The 15,100-nt window shown below is 42.7% G+C and overlaps 1 protein-coding gene across 1 annotated transcript in view; it reads left to right on the plus strand.

Moving 5' to 3' along the window:
* The first annotated feature begins 8,510 nt into the window (after window positions 1-8,510).
* Window positions 8,511-15,100, plus strand: part of RNF144B (ring finger protein 144B) — a 174,185-nt gene continuing 167,595 nt past the window's right edge. The window contains exon 1 of the mRNA XM_036078119.2: window positions 8,511-8,617. The gene's annotated coding sequence lies outside the window, so the exon portion shown is untranslated. The remainder of the gene's footprint in view (window positions 8,618-15,100) is intronic.

A 15,100-nucleotide genomic window follows, 5' to 3' on the forward strand; every position in this document is an offset into this window, starting at 1 on the left:
GCTCAAAAGGAGTTTGGTTTTTAAGAAGGGAGATATTACCAAATGTTTATATGATGGTGGGAATGAATCCGTAGAAAGTGGAAAGCTCATGTTGAAAGAGAAGGAGGGGCTGATCTCTGTAAGGGGAAGTTGGGGTACCAGGTAGTTACGGGGACCAATACCTGTGAAAGGAAGGGGGAGGATGCAAGATTGGGCAGAGGAGGAGGTCAAACTGAAGCAGACCTGGGAAAGCCTTAGCCAGTCCCGTGGAGAGCTCTGGAATGAGTGAGTACTGCTCTTCAAAGTGTCCTTCCTCGTTGCACTTTTTTAACACTGCCTTGCTCAGTCACTGCATGCAAGCTGCCCCAGGAAGGGCACGACTTTAAGCAAAGTGACTCCATGGCTGAGGCAGACCCTGGGGGACTCTGCAGCTGGGTGGCAGGTCTTTCCTTGCAGGGGGATCTGGGTGGCACATCTCCATGTCTACCACAGATAAGAGGAGATGGGTTCTGGTACACAGAGTAGGGGTTGTCCTTAGATGGGATAGTGGGCAGTTTTTACACAGTAACAAGAGGGAAGGTAGAGCATATGGGTACTGATGCTGGGTGGGGATTGGCACATGTAGTGGGAGTTTTAGAAGTTCTTATTCTTTTAAGTTTCTCAGTGAAATCAGGAGCCAAATCACTGACCACGAGTGTGGGAGAGGACTGCTGGAGCTTTCAGGAGAGAGGAAATGTGAGCTAGTCATGTCGGAGAATGGGGAAGAATGGATTAGGGAAGGGAGTATGGTTACCAGCATGCTTCAAGCAGGACCCAGTGAGATGGGTGGCCATGAGGTCCAAGTAAGGACGAGTTAGGATTCTGGTTTTTGTCCAGCTACATTCATCTACTTGGGAGTAGCTGTGAAGATGGTAAAGATTTGGGTTTAACCAGGTTGGGATTTTGCCAGGCAAGTACAAAGAAAGGAAAGAAGGGGGAGTGAGGTGAGGATACGGACAGGACACTAAATATAATGATGGAGGAAAATAAGGCAGGAGGAAAATAAGGCAACAAGAGACTTGGTGAAAATGGGGCAAGATCAAGAATTTCATTACCTGAAAATTGTCTGTCTTCCCCACTAAAATGTAAGCTCCTTGTAGCTGCGCAGACTTTGGATTACTCATCATGGTATTTTCAGCCCCTGTAGCAGTGCTCAACACATAGTAAGTGGTTAATATTTGCTGAAGGAACGCACGCCAAACTCTTATTAAACTCTCATTACGAAGATTCAGAATGCTTTTTGTTCAATGTGATGAGATGATGTATTAGGACAGGACAGGTTATTTCAGCAAAAGTTCACTTAACAGCAGTTCAACAGTTTTGTTTAACCTCAAAGGTTTATTTCTCATGTAGTAAAGCTCTCTGCCAGTGGAGACAGCTCCCAGCCTTCCCTTCATGTGGGTTACTCATTGCTCTGGGCCACTTTGATCTTGTGGATCCACCATCTCAACACAAGTGCTTGGAGTTCACAGTGCTAGGGGCGTAGAGCAGGAGGAGAACTCAATCCTGCTCTTCTGGGATTCTGCTGATTGGCCAATGGCCAGATGAGCCACCAGACCCCACCGAACTGCAAAGAATCCGGGTAACATGGGGGCACATAAGGAAGAATTGGTCAGCATTGCTGTCTCTGCACAGAAGGGGCTGATAATTGCAACCAGATAAGGTACAATGGAGATGAACAGTGGATGTGTGTTGGTTTTATTTTGGAAATACTAAAACCCTGAATCTTAAATTTTTTTTTCACTTTGGCTTGAGAAAATTTTTACATACACTGCACACATATATCTACCTTTCTCATACACATATCTAGGCCTTAACGCACACATAATCTATCTTTCCCAAACTGTAAGCTTCATGGGCAGAGACCAAGCCCATGCTATTTATTATTCTCTCCCAGTTCCTGGCACAGTGCCTGACACATAGTAAATACTTTAAAAATATTTGTTTAATTGAAATGAACCCTTTTGTTTCTTAGGGGCATGAGTCTGTTGTCTGAATGCTATTTAAAGACCTTCCAGCAATATCAACTCAGTAAATTAACATAGCTTGAGTAAACTGATGACCAGATTCTTATTTAAACCTGGTCATAAATATAAATATAGTGACACATTTGGTCCTTCTAAAAACAAGATATCATACTCTATTTTGGTAGAAAGAGTTAGCCAAAGTACACAGTTTAGTAATTTGAGATTAGGTTTGAAAATACGTGACTGCAACAGTTGGTTGATAAACTGGATATTCCAGCTCTGACAATGGCCAGGGAAGACTATTCAAGATAAACAGTAGGAGAAGTTGAGGGAAATGGTGGTGAGATTATAAAAGTTGGAGGACAAAGGATAAGTGGGTACCACATTTTGGCCCTGGTACCTAATTTTGCTCTATATTTAGCAAGTATTGTTTGTAACACAATTCATGAATATATCCCTATCAGCTGTTCCATTGAATGAGACCAAAGAAATAGAGAAGCACAGAGATTTGGTATTATTTCCCTTGTTCACTGTAAAATAAGGAAATCATCTTTGGTGAAGGGGGGCGCTTGGTTTATGGATTAATATTCAGTGCTTAGATTGTATTCAGCACCATCTCTGTTGGCCAGATCATAACCTCAGAGGCAGTAAAGTGTTTTCCACTACAAGTTGACTAGAAATCATCAACACTGTCACAAGATTATTGAAATGGGGTGTTATATTAGGTAGTAGATATGTCTAGATCACACCCATGTTTATCATTCTCGGTTGGCCCCCCGTTACACATAGGACAGAATTCAAACCTGCAACAAATTGCATGACAATCTAAGCCTGAGTTTACTTGTCCAACTTCATCACCTGTTCTTCCTTGCTATTCATACAGGCAACCTGTCTTTTTTTCTTTTTTTTTCTCTCTCTCTTTCTCTCCTTAAAATTTATTGGGGTATAATTGGATGAAATAAAATGTACATAATGAAAGTATCCCAGGGGCACCTGGCTGGCTCAGTTGGTAAGAGAGGCGACTCTTGATCTCAGGACTGTGTGTTTGAGCCCCATGTCGGGGGTAGAGTTTACTTAAAAAAATGAAGATAATTTTAGAAAGAAAGTATCCTATCTGATGAGTTTTGACATATGTTTACAGCCTGGAACCATGACCACAATGAAGATTGGGAACATACCCACCACCTCCAAGTTTATTTGTGCCCCTTTATTTTGCTACCCTGTCATCTCTCCAATCCCTACCCCTGGATAATGACTGATATCCTTTCTGCCACGATAGGAAAAAAAAAAAATACATCTAACTCTAAAATCGTCCTATAAATTTTATTTTAAATCAAGACTTTTAAAAATAAAATATTTCTTTTTACAACTTATATTCTAAATGAGCTAGAGAAGGCTTGGGCAAGTATTTATCCCATAGGCATTTTGCGTTTATAAAATTAAATTTATAATAAACACATACTTGCAAATTAGGAAAAGAAAACGGTCCCATCCACATCTCAGTTTAATGCAGTAGTTCTGACGTGGGACGGGGGTGGGAATTTTGCCCGCAGGGGGTTTGACATTGCCTGGAGACATTTTCAGTTGTCACAACTTGGGGAGGAGCTACTGCCATCCAGTGGGAAGAGGCCCAGGATGCTGCTAAAAATCCTCTAATACACAAGACAGCCCTCACAACAAAGATTTATCTGGTTCAAAACCTCAGTGTTGCTGAGATTGAGAAACCCTGATAGAATGCAATGTATTTCCCTAGTGCTCTGCAAAACTGCTCTCATCAAGACCAACAACCATCCCCAAAGAGGCAATTGAAAGGCTTCTCTTGAATAGTCCTATAACATTGCTTAATTTCAGGCGCCTGGGTGGCTCAGTTGGTTAAGCGACTGCCTTCGGCTCAGGTCATGATCCTGGAGTCCCTGGATTGAGTCCCGCATCGGGCTCGCTGCTTGGCAGGGAGTCTGCTTCTCCCTCTGACCCTCCCAACCCTCTCCCCTCTCATGTGCTCTCTCTCTCAGTCTCTCTCTCTCAAATAAATAAATAAAATCTTTAAAGAAAAAAAAAAAACATTGCTTAATTTCTCTACAGCATTTGACACTACTTACCATCCCCTTCTTTTTTTTAAGTTTATTGATTTTTAAGTAATCTCTACACCCAATGTGGGGCCCGAACTCACAACCCCAAGATCAAGAGTCATATGCTCTACTAACTGAACCAGCCAGGGGCCCCACTATCCCCTTCTTTCAAAAACCCTTTCTCTTGTATGACAGTGTCCTCGCATGACATTGCTTTCTCTTGGTTCTTCTCTGCTGGGTATCTTGGCATCTGTTGATGTTGATGTTCTTCAGGGAGCCCCATAGGTTCTTGGCTCTTTTCCTTACATATGATTTCTCTGGGTGCTCCCATCCATACCCATGGTATCAATGACCTCTAAATCGATAAAGTCGAAATCAATGTATTTAGCAACTTACTTTCTCTTTGAGTATCCTACTCATCAACTGTTGGATTTCTTCACTCAATATCCTGTCAATATCTGAAATCAACGTATCGAAAATGAAACCCATTCTCTTCTCTAGCAAATCTCTCCCTTTTCTACTGATTCATTTCATCGCTTTGTTGTCCACCTTGTGGCTCAGACTTGAATATCTGAAGTCATCTTTGGCTTCTCCCTTTTCCCAACTCCCCACGTCAAGTCCTCTGGATTCTAAATCTCTAGATGTCTCACACACCTCTCCTTATCTTTTGGGCCATATTAGCTCTCTCCCTAACTGCTGTCATAGACTCCTTTCTGGTCTCAGCCTGAAGCCTTCACCTCACTGAAAAGTCTTGCAAATTCTACAGACTAGCTAGTGCGTTGTCTGGCAAACATAAATTAAGCTGTCATGACTCAAATCGTTGCCTTCTCTGTGAAACATTCCTCGTGTCTCTGACGTTGAGACTCCTCCTCCCCCTGCACTTTGTTCTTTTAGTACCTTTGTTCATATCTTTATTACAGCACTTATGAAATTATACTGTAATTATTTATGTGTCTACCCTTATAGTAAACATTCATTAAGTTGCCTGCCTAGAGCTCTCTTTCTGAAGAGCTGCCTCACTCCTGACTCCTCAAACACCCCTCCCTTTTCATCTCCAATTCTGTGCTGGCCACCATCTATGTAGTTCCATGAAGAACTCTTGTGGGCATGTGTTTACATCATGACCCTAACACCTCGTCCCCCCGACTGGCCATCTGACCCAGGGAAGGCTGGTTAATCCCCTCAATCTCCATTTGGAATTGAGAGCGAGAGAATGACGATGAAAGTGAATTAGGATAAGGGAAGAACAAAGATTCATGATTATACTTAACTCCCCGTTCTCCATTGTTGAGGAAGCCTGTCTGTATCCATGCCTTCAGCTTCCAGGACAGGCCTGCTACTGCATTTCTGTTACTGGCAGCCATAGTGTCCTAATTCATACATCCACCGACTACGAATTCAAGGATAAGGACCTCCCTTGGTCATCTTTGTATATCCAGCACTTCCTATTGAGATACAAAACGCTACTCAATACAAAAATATTTGTGGAATGAATCAAGGAAGGAAGGAAGAAAGGATAGAGGAGAGAGAGTTAAAGAGAGGAGAAACAAATGAAAAAATAGGAGGGAAAATTAATGAGAATAGAACTGGAGAGAGAAAGAGAGAAGGCAGTAGATCATCTTAAAACAACAACAACAAAGACGACTGAAGAGAGTGCTCTAGGGGTAAAACGTTGGGCTGTCCTGGGGCGCCTGGCTGGCTCAGTGGGGAGAGCATGCTACTCTTGATCTCGGAGTTGTGAGTTCTGGCCTCACGTTGGATGTAGAGATTACTTAAAAATAAATAAAATTAAGAAAAAAATGTTTGCCTGTCCTGCTCTGGCTCTGCTGACCTAAGGTCAGCCTGCTCCCCAGTCCCCCCAGCCCCCTCCCGCTGCTTTTACCTATGCCCATTTGCTCTCAGAGTCAGGTGGGGGGACCCAGCAGGAGCCCCAGTGCCTCCCAACACCCCAGCCCTGGCACTCACGCTTTCCTTTAGACCCGATTACAGCCCACCATGGTTGCAGCAAAGTAATTGAGCTCCCAGCCGTAGATGTCTAGACCTTAGCAAATCCAGAGAGCGTGGCCTAGTAGAAGTAGTGTGAATCTGGATTTCAGACACATGGGTTCAAACTGAGGAGGTCATAAAATGATTAGATGGTAGGAGCACAAGATAATAGGAATCAAATAACTCTCAAAAGGAGAGTGGAGCTGGGGCAGGAGCATGCTTGTCTGCTGTCGCACAGTAGGACCTTTGAAATATATATCAAAGTGATTTCCTGTGTGTCAAATTCTCCTTTATTCTACCAGTCAGTTACAAATCCAACATGCTTTCTATCCTTGAACTGTATGAGTTACCATAAAATAAAATGTATATTTTGTATAACAAAATGTATAATAAACAACATTTTCTATCTCTAATGTCCGTTTACCTCCGTTGTTTCTCATTGCTTACCACCGCGGACCCCCATGAGTCCCTTCAGGAAACGTTTGTCTCTCTAGGGACTTGTCATAGGACTGAACTTAGATGCCTCAAAGGCATGAGGATCTGTATCGTGGTAGTCACTGAGCATGTGGTCCTTCTAGAGCTCTTCTCCAATCCCTCAAATCCCTACCCCCCACCCTCAACTGTTCTCTGCTTACAGTCCATAGTCTTTCTCAAGCAAAAAGCTGATCTCATTGTGACCTTGCTTGTAACATTTCAGTGCCTCCCTGTTGTCTGTGGAATCAAATGCAATTTTAAAAACATGGCCTAGCAGACTCTACATGATCTCGCCTCTGCTTACCTCCCTAGCTGTGTCTCTCCATTCTTCCTCCCAACCACGGGCACTCCCTCCTCCAAAAAGGAATCCAACAGCCATAATGAGCTTCTTGAAATTCATTGAACTGCCATGTTCTTTCTTACCTTTGGCTTTCTGTCCACGCTCTCCCCTTACTAGGAAACTCTCCTACTCTCCTGTCCCTGGCCAAGTTACATTCACTCTTCAGGTCTCAGCTTAAAAGCCACTTCCTCTGGGTTTCATGTATACTGCCCTCCTTGTGCGCCACCCACCATCAGAGCATCTGCTTTTATTTATTCATTTTTTAGGATTTTATTTATTTGAGAGAGAGACTGAGAGAGAGAGAGAGAGCATGAGCAGGGGGAGTGGGAGAGGGAGAAGCAGACTCCCCGCTGAGCAGGGAGCCCGATGCGGGGCTCGATCCCAGGACCCTGGGATCATGACTTGACCCGAAGGCAGATGCTTGATGACTGAGCCACCCAGGTGTCCCAGAGCATCTGCTTTTAATGGCCTGTTCACATGTGTATCCCTCTGTTCATTTCCCTGAGGTTAGGGATGTTGCCTTTCCTGTTAACTTTTCTACCCCTAGCACCCAGCAGTATCTTGAACTACCAAGCATTTGATAAATATTGGCAGAATAAATACAAAGGTCAGAGTCTTTTTAATAGCTATTTGCATTTTCCAGGCTCTGTTATAAACTAGTTGCTTCTTAAGGTAATTCCTAGGATCATTTAAGTTATGACTGGCGTGACCGACTATGAATAATGCTACACCGCCTCTAACCTACTCCATAAATACACATCATATTGATAGGTAAATGAATGAATGAACACATGGAGCGCCATTTAACAAATCACCTTCCACATTCCCAGTAGGGATTATGTCACTCCGAGCCCCTGCATGTTAATGATACAGTGATGTTTTCACAGATGCCTTCCCATGGTTCTTATCTTTTGTGTTATTCGGTATGCCCTGCCCGGTGCTGCTTCGTCGGCCTTCGAACTCTCTTTGAATACATCCACCAGCTCCTTCCCAGAACTTTGGCTTCAGAAGTGTCTCTCTTCCTGAGAAACGGAGGCTGCAGACATGCTCAGTAACCACAGCCAGGTGTAATTAACTGCTCTCGCCTAAACTTGGGCCCTAACAGGTGGCAGGTATCAGCAGTGCGGGCAAGAGACCTGCCCTGTCTCGTACAGCTGAACATAACCGTCTCGAGGCCAATCTAAAGTCCCGGCAACCCAAGTTTAAATAGTGGAGACGTCTACATTTTTAAAACAGTAAAATGGAAGGCGTTCTTTTGGAAAAATTAAAATGACTGGCCGGAGATCCTCAGAGCACAAGCTCCATGAATATCAAGCGTTCAGTGATGTTGTGGGGGGGATGGAGGCAGGGACGATTGGAAGTGGAGCCTCCCTTGAACCTCATTGGGTAGACCCAAGATTTTAAAAGGGTTTTTCTGAAATCGCCCGTCCCAGAATTTCCAGGACCACCATCGCTGCCCCTTAAGAGCGCGTTTTCTGGGGGAGGTGTGTGCGCGCACGCGCTGGGGGAGGGAAGGCTCGGGAGAGGGGCCACCGCTCTCCGGAATAAACAGCAGGGGGAGAAGGGGAGCGCGGCGGAGGGCGGCCGGAGGGGGGGAGAGCGGGCGGGCGCCGGGGGCGAGGGCCGGAGGAGGGGGCCCGGGGCGCGCGGGGCGGCCGGTAGCTAGGAGACCCGCGCGCCAGTGATACCTGAAGCGCTGCCCCGAGGAGCTGACGGCGGCCGCTCCCTGTGTCCCTGCTCGGGACTCGGACCTCGCGCGCAAGGTAAGCAGGGGCGCGGGGTGCGCCCTGGTCCGAGCCCTGCCGGGCCAGCCGCACCAGGTGCCGGTTCGGCCTCCGTCGCTCGCGCCACCGCCCGCACCCCCGGGTCTCCTGCGCGCCGGGTGAGCCCCGGGTCGGGGCCGGGGGGAGGAGGGGACGGGCGGCGGGGACCCCGACCCTCCGCCAGCTGCGCTGTTACCCCGCGGCCCGCCGGACCCCCGTCTCCTTGCCCCCCTCCCCCCTCTCTTGTCCCCCTTCCCCCCTCCCGGCAGCCCCCGAAACCCCGCGATCGGGCTCGAGGGGAGAAGGTGGGAGGGCAGGCGGGAGGTCTTACCCCGTCTCCAGGTGTGTGGCGCAAGCACCCGCGCACAGTTCTCCCCTAGACTCCGCAGTAATTTCCAGCTTGGAATATCACAGCTGCGCTCCTTCCGAAACATACCCCCCCACTTCTGTTTCTACCCTAACTTTGAGGAGGGCGATAATAACCCGTGGGCAAAGTAGGTGTGCCGTCTTATCTTTCCTATCTGCACCGAACAATAGGTTGAGGCTCTTTGGGTTGTTTTTTTTTTTTTTCCCTGAAAATTAAATACTGTGATGAGTTTACTAGGTTTTCTGGGTGACTGCGGTGTTACTAGAACTTTATCACAGCCTAAAGCAGTAGCTCCCACTCCAGCGCTCAGACACCGATTCAGAAACGGGGGCGGGGGGGGCGGTGTGCACCCGCCGGCTTCTGTGTCTGCGATGTGCTCTCCGCCCCATAATCTCTTCGAAGTATCTTAAAGGTCCGCAGAGGAGGGAGACGGGACACCCAACTGTTAAGGCTGATTTCTTTCCAGTTGATGAATTTGGTGGGGTGGTTGGTTCTGAGTTGGCAATTTGGGGAAGGGAGGATTAACGTTGATTTGAAACTCAAATAGGGGGTGGAGAGAAATAGCATACTTCTAAGAGCCCTCGTTAAGGAGTTAGCTTTTAAACATCAATTTTCTTTTTTTCAATGTAAGAATTCCTTCAAAAGTATGCTGGCGATTAGAAAGGACTGAGGCCTATTCCCCTGGAAATCAGAACATCTTCCTTCACTGTGTTTGCATCAGTGACGGCTGGTGACTCTACATGTTGGTTACTTTAAAGCCGAAGATCCAAATGCACTGTATCTCTAGGAACCGGAAGGAGGAATTATCATATAAATTAATTTAGATTCTGTTCACATTCCTAATTATTTGAACCAAACTCTTCTACCCTGAACTGGTTAAGAGCATCTGTAAATTTTTTTTTTTTTTAAGATTTTATTTATTTATTTGACAGAGAGAGACACAGCGAAGAGAGGGAACACAAGCAGGGGGAGAGGGAGAGGGGCTCGATCCCAGGACCCTGGGATCATGACCTGAGCTGAAGGCAGACGCTTAACGGCTGAGCCACCCAGGCACCCCAAGAGCGTCTGTACGTTAGGTTGTACTTGAATTTACAGATACTAAATGTTTCTCCATCTTGCTCTTTGTCATAGATGTACTTCTGCTGCTTTTCATATATATGTGTATCTGAACCGTTCTAAGTGCCTACCAAACTCTCAGAGTAACTACCAGGGTAAAGAAATATTTTTATTTTATCTGTCTTTGGAAAATTGAGGTAAAGGACTCATTTAAAAAAAAAATACCGTTCAGTAGGTATCATATTAAATCATACCACTTTTTATGAAATGAGATGCTCATTATGAAGTAGGAATGGTATTTGGTACCTGCTTTCAAGGATATTAAGGACAAGTAGGAGACTGTAAAGCATTTTGAACTTTTAAGAAAAGAGTCACTGTCTAGGTATTGAGCCAATATGATTGTTTTCCTGGCAAACTTTTTCTCCTTTCTAAAATTAACTTTCCCCTAGGAAAAAGAGTGCAGATGCACACGATTCAGCCAACCAAGTCGAGAAAATACTGTTTGAATTTTAAAAGTGACCTTAATTCATCCCTATGGATCTAGTGTTTGCAGCCCGTGCCACAAAATATGCAGAAATATTCATTGTTTGCTGACCTTTTCAAAGCATTGGCTTAATGAGGGGTGTTATAGACAATATTATGTTATGGATTTTGTTGGCTTAGGCAAAACTATTATCATTATTTTCCTACGGTTTTTGTATAGATGTGTGTACACTGGGTCTGGGACTTACATAATTATGTATATATATGTAACACATGTTTTTAATAGCAACAAAACCCCGCAATATTTTTCTCTGTGGCAGAACACTGTAAGCATTAGGTTTTGATTACTTTTTCATGGAAATTTTAATATGACAGAACTAAAAACTTCAAGGAAATAATTCCATAAAGATCTATTTGGAACTGAAGGCCTTTTTAATAAAAGATATTTGGAGCCCTTAGCTGTGTGCTTAGCATACGTGGAGCAGTCCTTTGTGAGAGAGTAAGGGTGGTAGATCCAAGTCTGGCAGCTCAGACTGTGGATGATTAGACCCTGCCACTCTCTTTCAGACCTTTAATTTGGTCTGTAACTTGATGCTTCACTGATCCCCACACTCTCCCTGCCACGCCAGCTCACAGAGGAATTGCTGGTGCTCTGGATTGAATTTTTCCCCCCCCTCCCATCAATTAGAACATGTTTGCATTGGTTGCAGAATGCAGTTACATTTTTAGCACAGTGTTCTAAGAAATACCTTTAGCCGCAAAGAGGGTAGCCTCAGTGTAGCCTCGATCACAAACTGCCTTATTGAATGAGGCCATATTAATTTCCACCCTACTGATGAAGAAAAGAAGTGCCCTAAGAAGGATGAGTATATAGAGAGAAGAGTAGGGTGGTGGGGCACATACTGGGGACTGACTAAATCACTATATCATTCAGGAATGGTTAGCCTTCACAACGTTCCTCAGAGACTGCAGTCTGAAATAATGGAAGCCATCATTGGAGTTTCTAGCCTTCACAACCCTACTTAATTAAGGCTTGAATTTTGGAAGTCCAACTTCTTTTTTTTTTTTTTTTTAAAGATTTTGTTTATTTATTTGACAGAGAGAGACATAGCGAGAGCAGGAACACAAGCAGGGGGAGTGGGAGAGGGAGAAGCAGGCTTCCCGCAGAGCAGGGAGCCCGATGTGGGACTCGATCCCAGGACCCTGGGATCATGACCTGAGCCAAAGGCAGACGCTTAACGACTGAGCCACCCAGGCGCCCTGGAAGTCCAACTTCTTGATGTCTGTGTCTTTCAAGATCTTTTGTCTTAAAGATCTATCTTCCCAAGATCCTAGTGTTGAGACCTTTTTCTTTTGTCACTTATAAAACAATTTGTCCTGATATGTAGGCACCAATCTTAAGAAACCATATAGACTCTATGGAAGTGTTCTTGTCAATGGTACGTCTCACTGCCAGTTATTTATTGAGATGCTTTATATACATTAAAAAAACCTTCACAGCCTTCAGAAGTAGCCATTATTATCCCCTTTATATAATCTGTGATTCAGAGAAGTTAAGCATCTTGACCAATGACATGTATCACTCTCGATACCCCACACCACTTCCCTAATGAGTGTAAGCTATTGATTGAATCTGTAGATGGTAGGATGCTCATTTGGGGATATCTGACAAATACCCTAATTCGGAAAATATTTTATAAAGTCTTCATATGTGTTTAATGTTTCAGTTTAGGTGTATTCAGTGTGGGGAGCTCAACATTCTTACATTGGTCTAATGATTAAAGACAATTTAAATTATGTGTTCCAAAGTGGAATTAATCGTCAACAGTCAACAATCAGGATGTCTTTACAAATACATTTTCTTTGTAATGTCATGAAATTTTGGTGATTTACAAGACATCTATAGTATGACCAATTTGCCACGTCTTCATTGCTGCCTGCAAGCAATTCTTTGTTGTATAGCACCATTTCCTTCAAGGCCTTTTAGAAATTTTGCCTTCCTGTGTCAGCCTGCCAGAGCAGTTACATTTTAAATTATGTATTCCTTTATTAAATTTACTTTCTTTTTTTATATTATCCTCCTTCATATTATCGTTACGGCGGTATATTTGTTTGGCTTTGAAACTGTGTATGTAATTAGGCTCTATTTCTGTGAATATCATACCAAGATAGTGAAGGGAAACTTACAAAATATTGTAAAGATAAGCATTAGTCTGATAGGGTTGAGAGTCATTGCCCTACAAAGAACATTTCTTACTGAATCTGACGTAAATATAACTTTTGAGCAGTAAAATTTTACCTTTAGTTTCATGAATCTATATATTTTAATAGGCTTCTTTTGGCTTTTGTTATTTATTCTACTGGATTAACATTTAGCCTACCAGCCCCCTCCTCACCCTGCCTCCTCTTCACGTATAGAAGGGCCTCGTGAAGTTTTGCTTGAAGTTTTCAAAGAAGTTCTTGTCACTTAATGCTTCTTGCCCATCATACTTAATTAGTGCAGACTCTTCTTTCTTTTTGAAATCCTACTCTCCATTAGCATACTTTGGTACTTTATCACTATTTTCTGGGAAACCGTGTGAGCAGAAAGATGTAAGAGTGTTTGCAATATTGTATACAAATGTGTATATAAATATATTTAAGTTTGCAAGTAGGCTTATGAAAAAGGCCAAGGAGCAGATCAGACAATGGAACTAATTTTACATTTTGGCTTTGGAAAACAATGAGGAGTATAGAGATGACTATCTGAATCATCTCTGATCTCACTACCCAGAGATAACCACATCTAACATTTTGGCATAACTTTTCTGGCTTTTAACTATGCATGTGAGTATATATGCATATATGAATGTTGTTACAGAATTAAGATTTTTTTCTATGCATTGTTTATTTTTTTTAAATTAACAATGTAAGATTTGCCCATGCCATTCAACATTTTTTCTTTAGCTATTTGCACTACATTGTATTTGCTCATTCTTCTTCTGATAGATCATATCTTTAAAAAATTCCAACTATTGCTGCCTTTAAGGTTTTTTCTTGTTTTTTAATATAGACATGAGCTCGATTTCCCTAATCAATGCCAGGAAAAAATGATATTTAACAGCTTTCTTTCTGTAAGGTGAGAAATTGGACACATTTACTATTTCTCTTTCTTTGTCTCCTCCATGTCCTGGTTTTTTGTTGATAAAATCTAGTGAGATAATCTAGGGTTATTAAAATCAAATGCTGAAATAATTTATTATTATTTTTTTGTTTAAAGAATTACTTTTAACATTTTCTTTAAGGTTTATACCCATATTGACCAAATTTGTTCAGTCTTAACTCTGTTTAAGTCATTCTACTGCTTATACCTGGTTAATAACATTACCGTTCCTCAATCATTAAATTCATACCATAACAAATTCAAGTATATATTCAAGCAAATTTTTTAGGCCATGTGTAGCTGAGGATGTTTTTAAGAAATTGCTTTCAGAAAGCCTTGCACAGATGAGATTACTTTCTGTTTTTCTTGGTTTTTATAAAATGCTTGGGTCACAGTCCTTATCTCAAAGCTCTCTAGATATGGCTTGATTGAATTCTAGCAATGAGGGTGGCAGAAGAGAAGTCTGAGGTCTTTTTGATTGCTTTTCTTTTGTAGGTAATCAGTTTTTCTGTCTGTTTTTCTGTCTGCTTAAAGCGTTTTCATTTCTCTAATACTAAAAAAAAAATTTTTTTTTTTAACCAGACTATATCATGATGATAGTCTGTTTTATTTTTTCCTGGTACTCTCTGAGTAGTATTGATTTGAAGACTTAATATCTATTTTTCATCTCAGTATTCAATTCTGATGATTTCTTTACTGATATCTTTCTTTTTGGAATTATGCATACATTTATGCATTCATCTCCCATATCTCATGTTCATTAATAAATGTAATCTTTTTGCCTTTTCTCTGAACATTGGCAGAATTTCTCAAGCCCATCATCTACTCTGTTGAGATTTTCAGTTATTTCCCATATGTTACTGTTATTTCCCATATTGCAACTTTTGACTTGGCAATGATATTTTCGGTTGTCTGTCCAAATCTCAGATCCTTCCTGCTTTGTGATTACCTACCTTGGCTTCAGAGCTATGACACCCTTTTGCTTCTTACTGAGTCCACCACATAGAAGATCCGTCCAAGTTTCAACTGTACAGCAACTTTATTTACATACCATTTATGGTAATTCCTTAGAAGAGTCTCCTTTTGAAATACAGTCTTTTCATATACCTATTATTTTCTGTCTGCTTTCTCTATCTTGGAGAAGTAATCTCTACTGGTTGAGAATCAGGAGTTAAGATGGGGTCCTGTACCTAGAGTGTGGAGCCCTGGCTGATTCCATGGTTGGCGAAAAAAGAAGGAGAAGGTTGAAATGTGCTGTGATTTACTTTACCACTTCAGAGAGAAGGGAGGGAGCAAGAGACTGGTGGTATGAAGGATTTTTTTTTTTCATTATACAATGCCTGAACTTCATTAACATAGAAACCTTTGGAAACGCCTGGCTGGCTCAGTAAGCAGAGTAGCAGCTCTTGATCTTGGGGTCGTGAGTCCAAGCCTC

Source organism: Halichoerus grypus, chromosome 9 (assembly GCF_964656455.1).
Source record: "Halichoerus grypus chromosome 9, mHalGry1.hap1.1, whole genome shotgun sequence".
NCBI classification, from domain to species: domain Eukaryota; kingdom Metazoa; phylum Chordata; class Mammalia; order Carnivora; family Phocidae; genus Halichoerus; species Halichoerus grypus.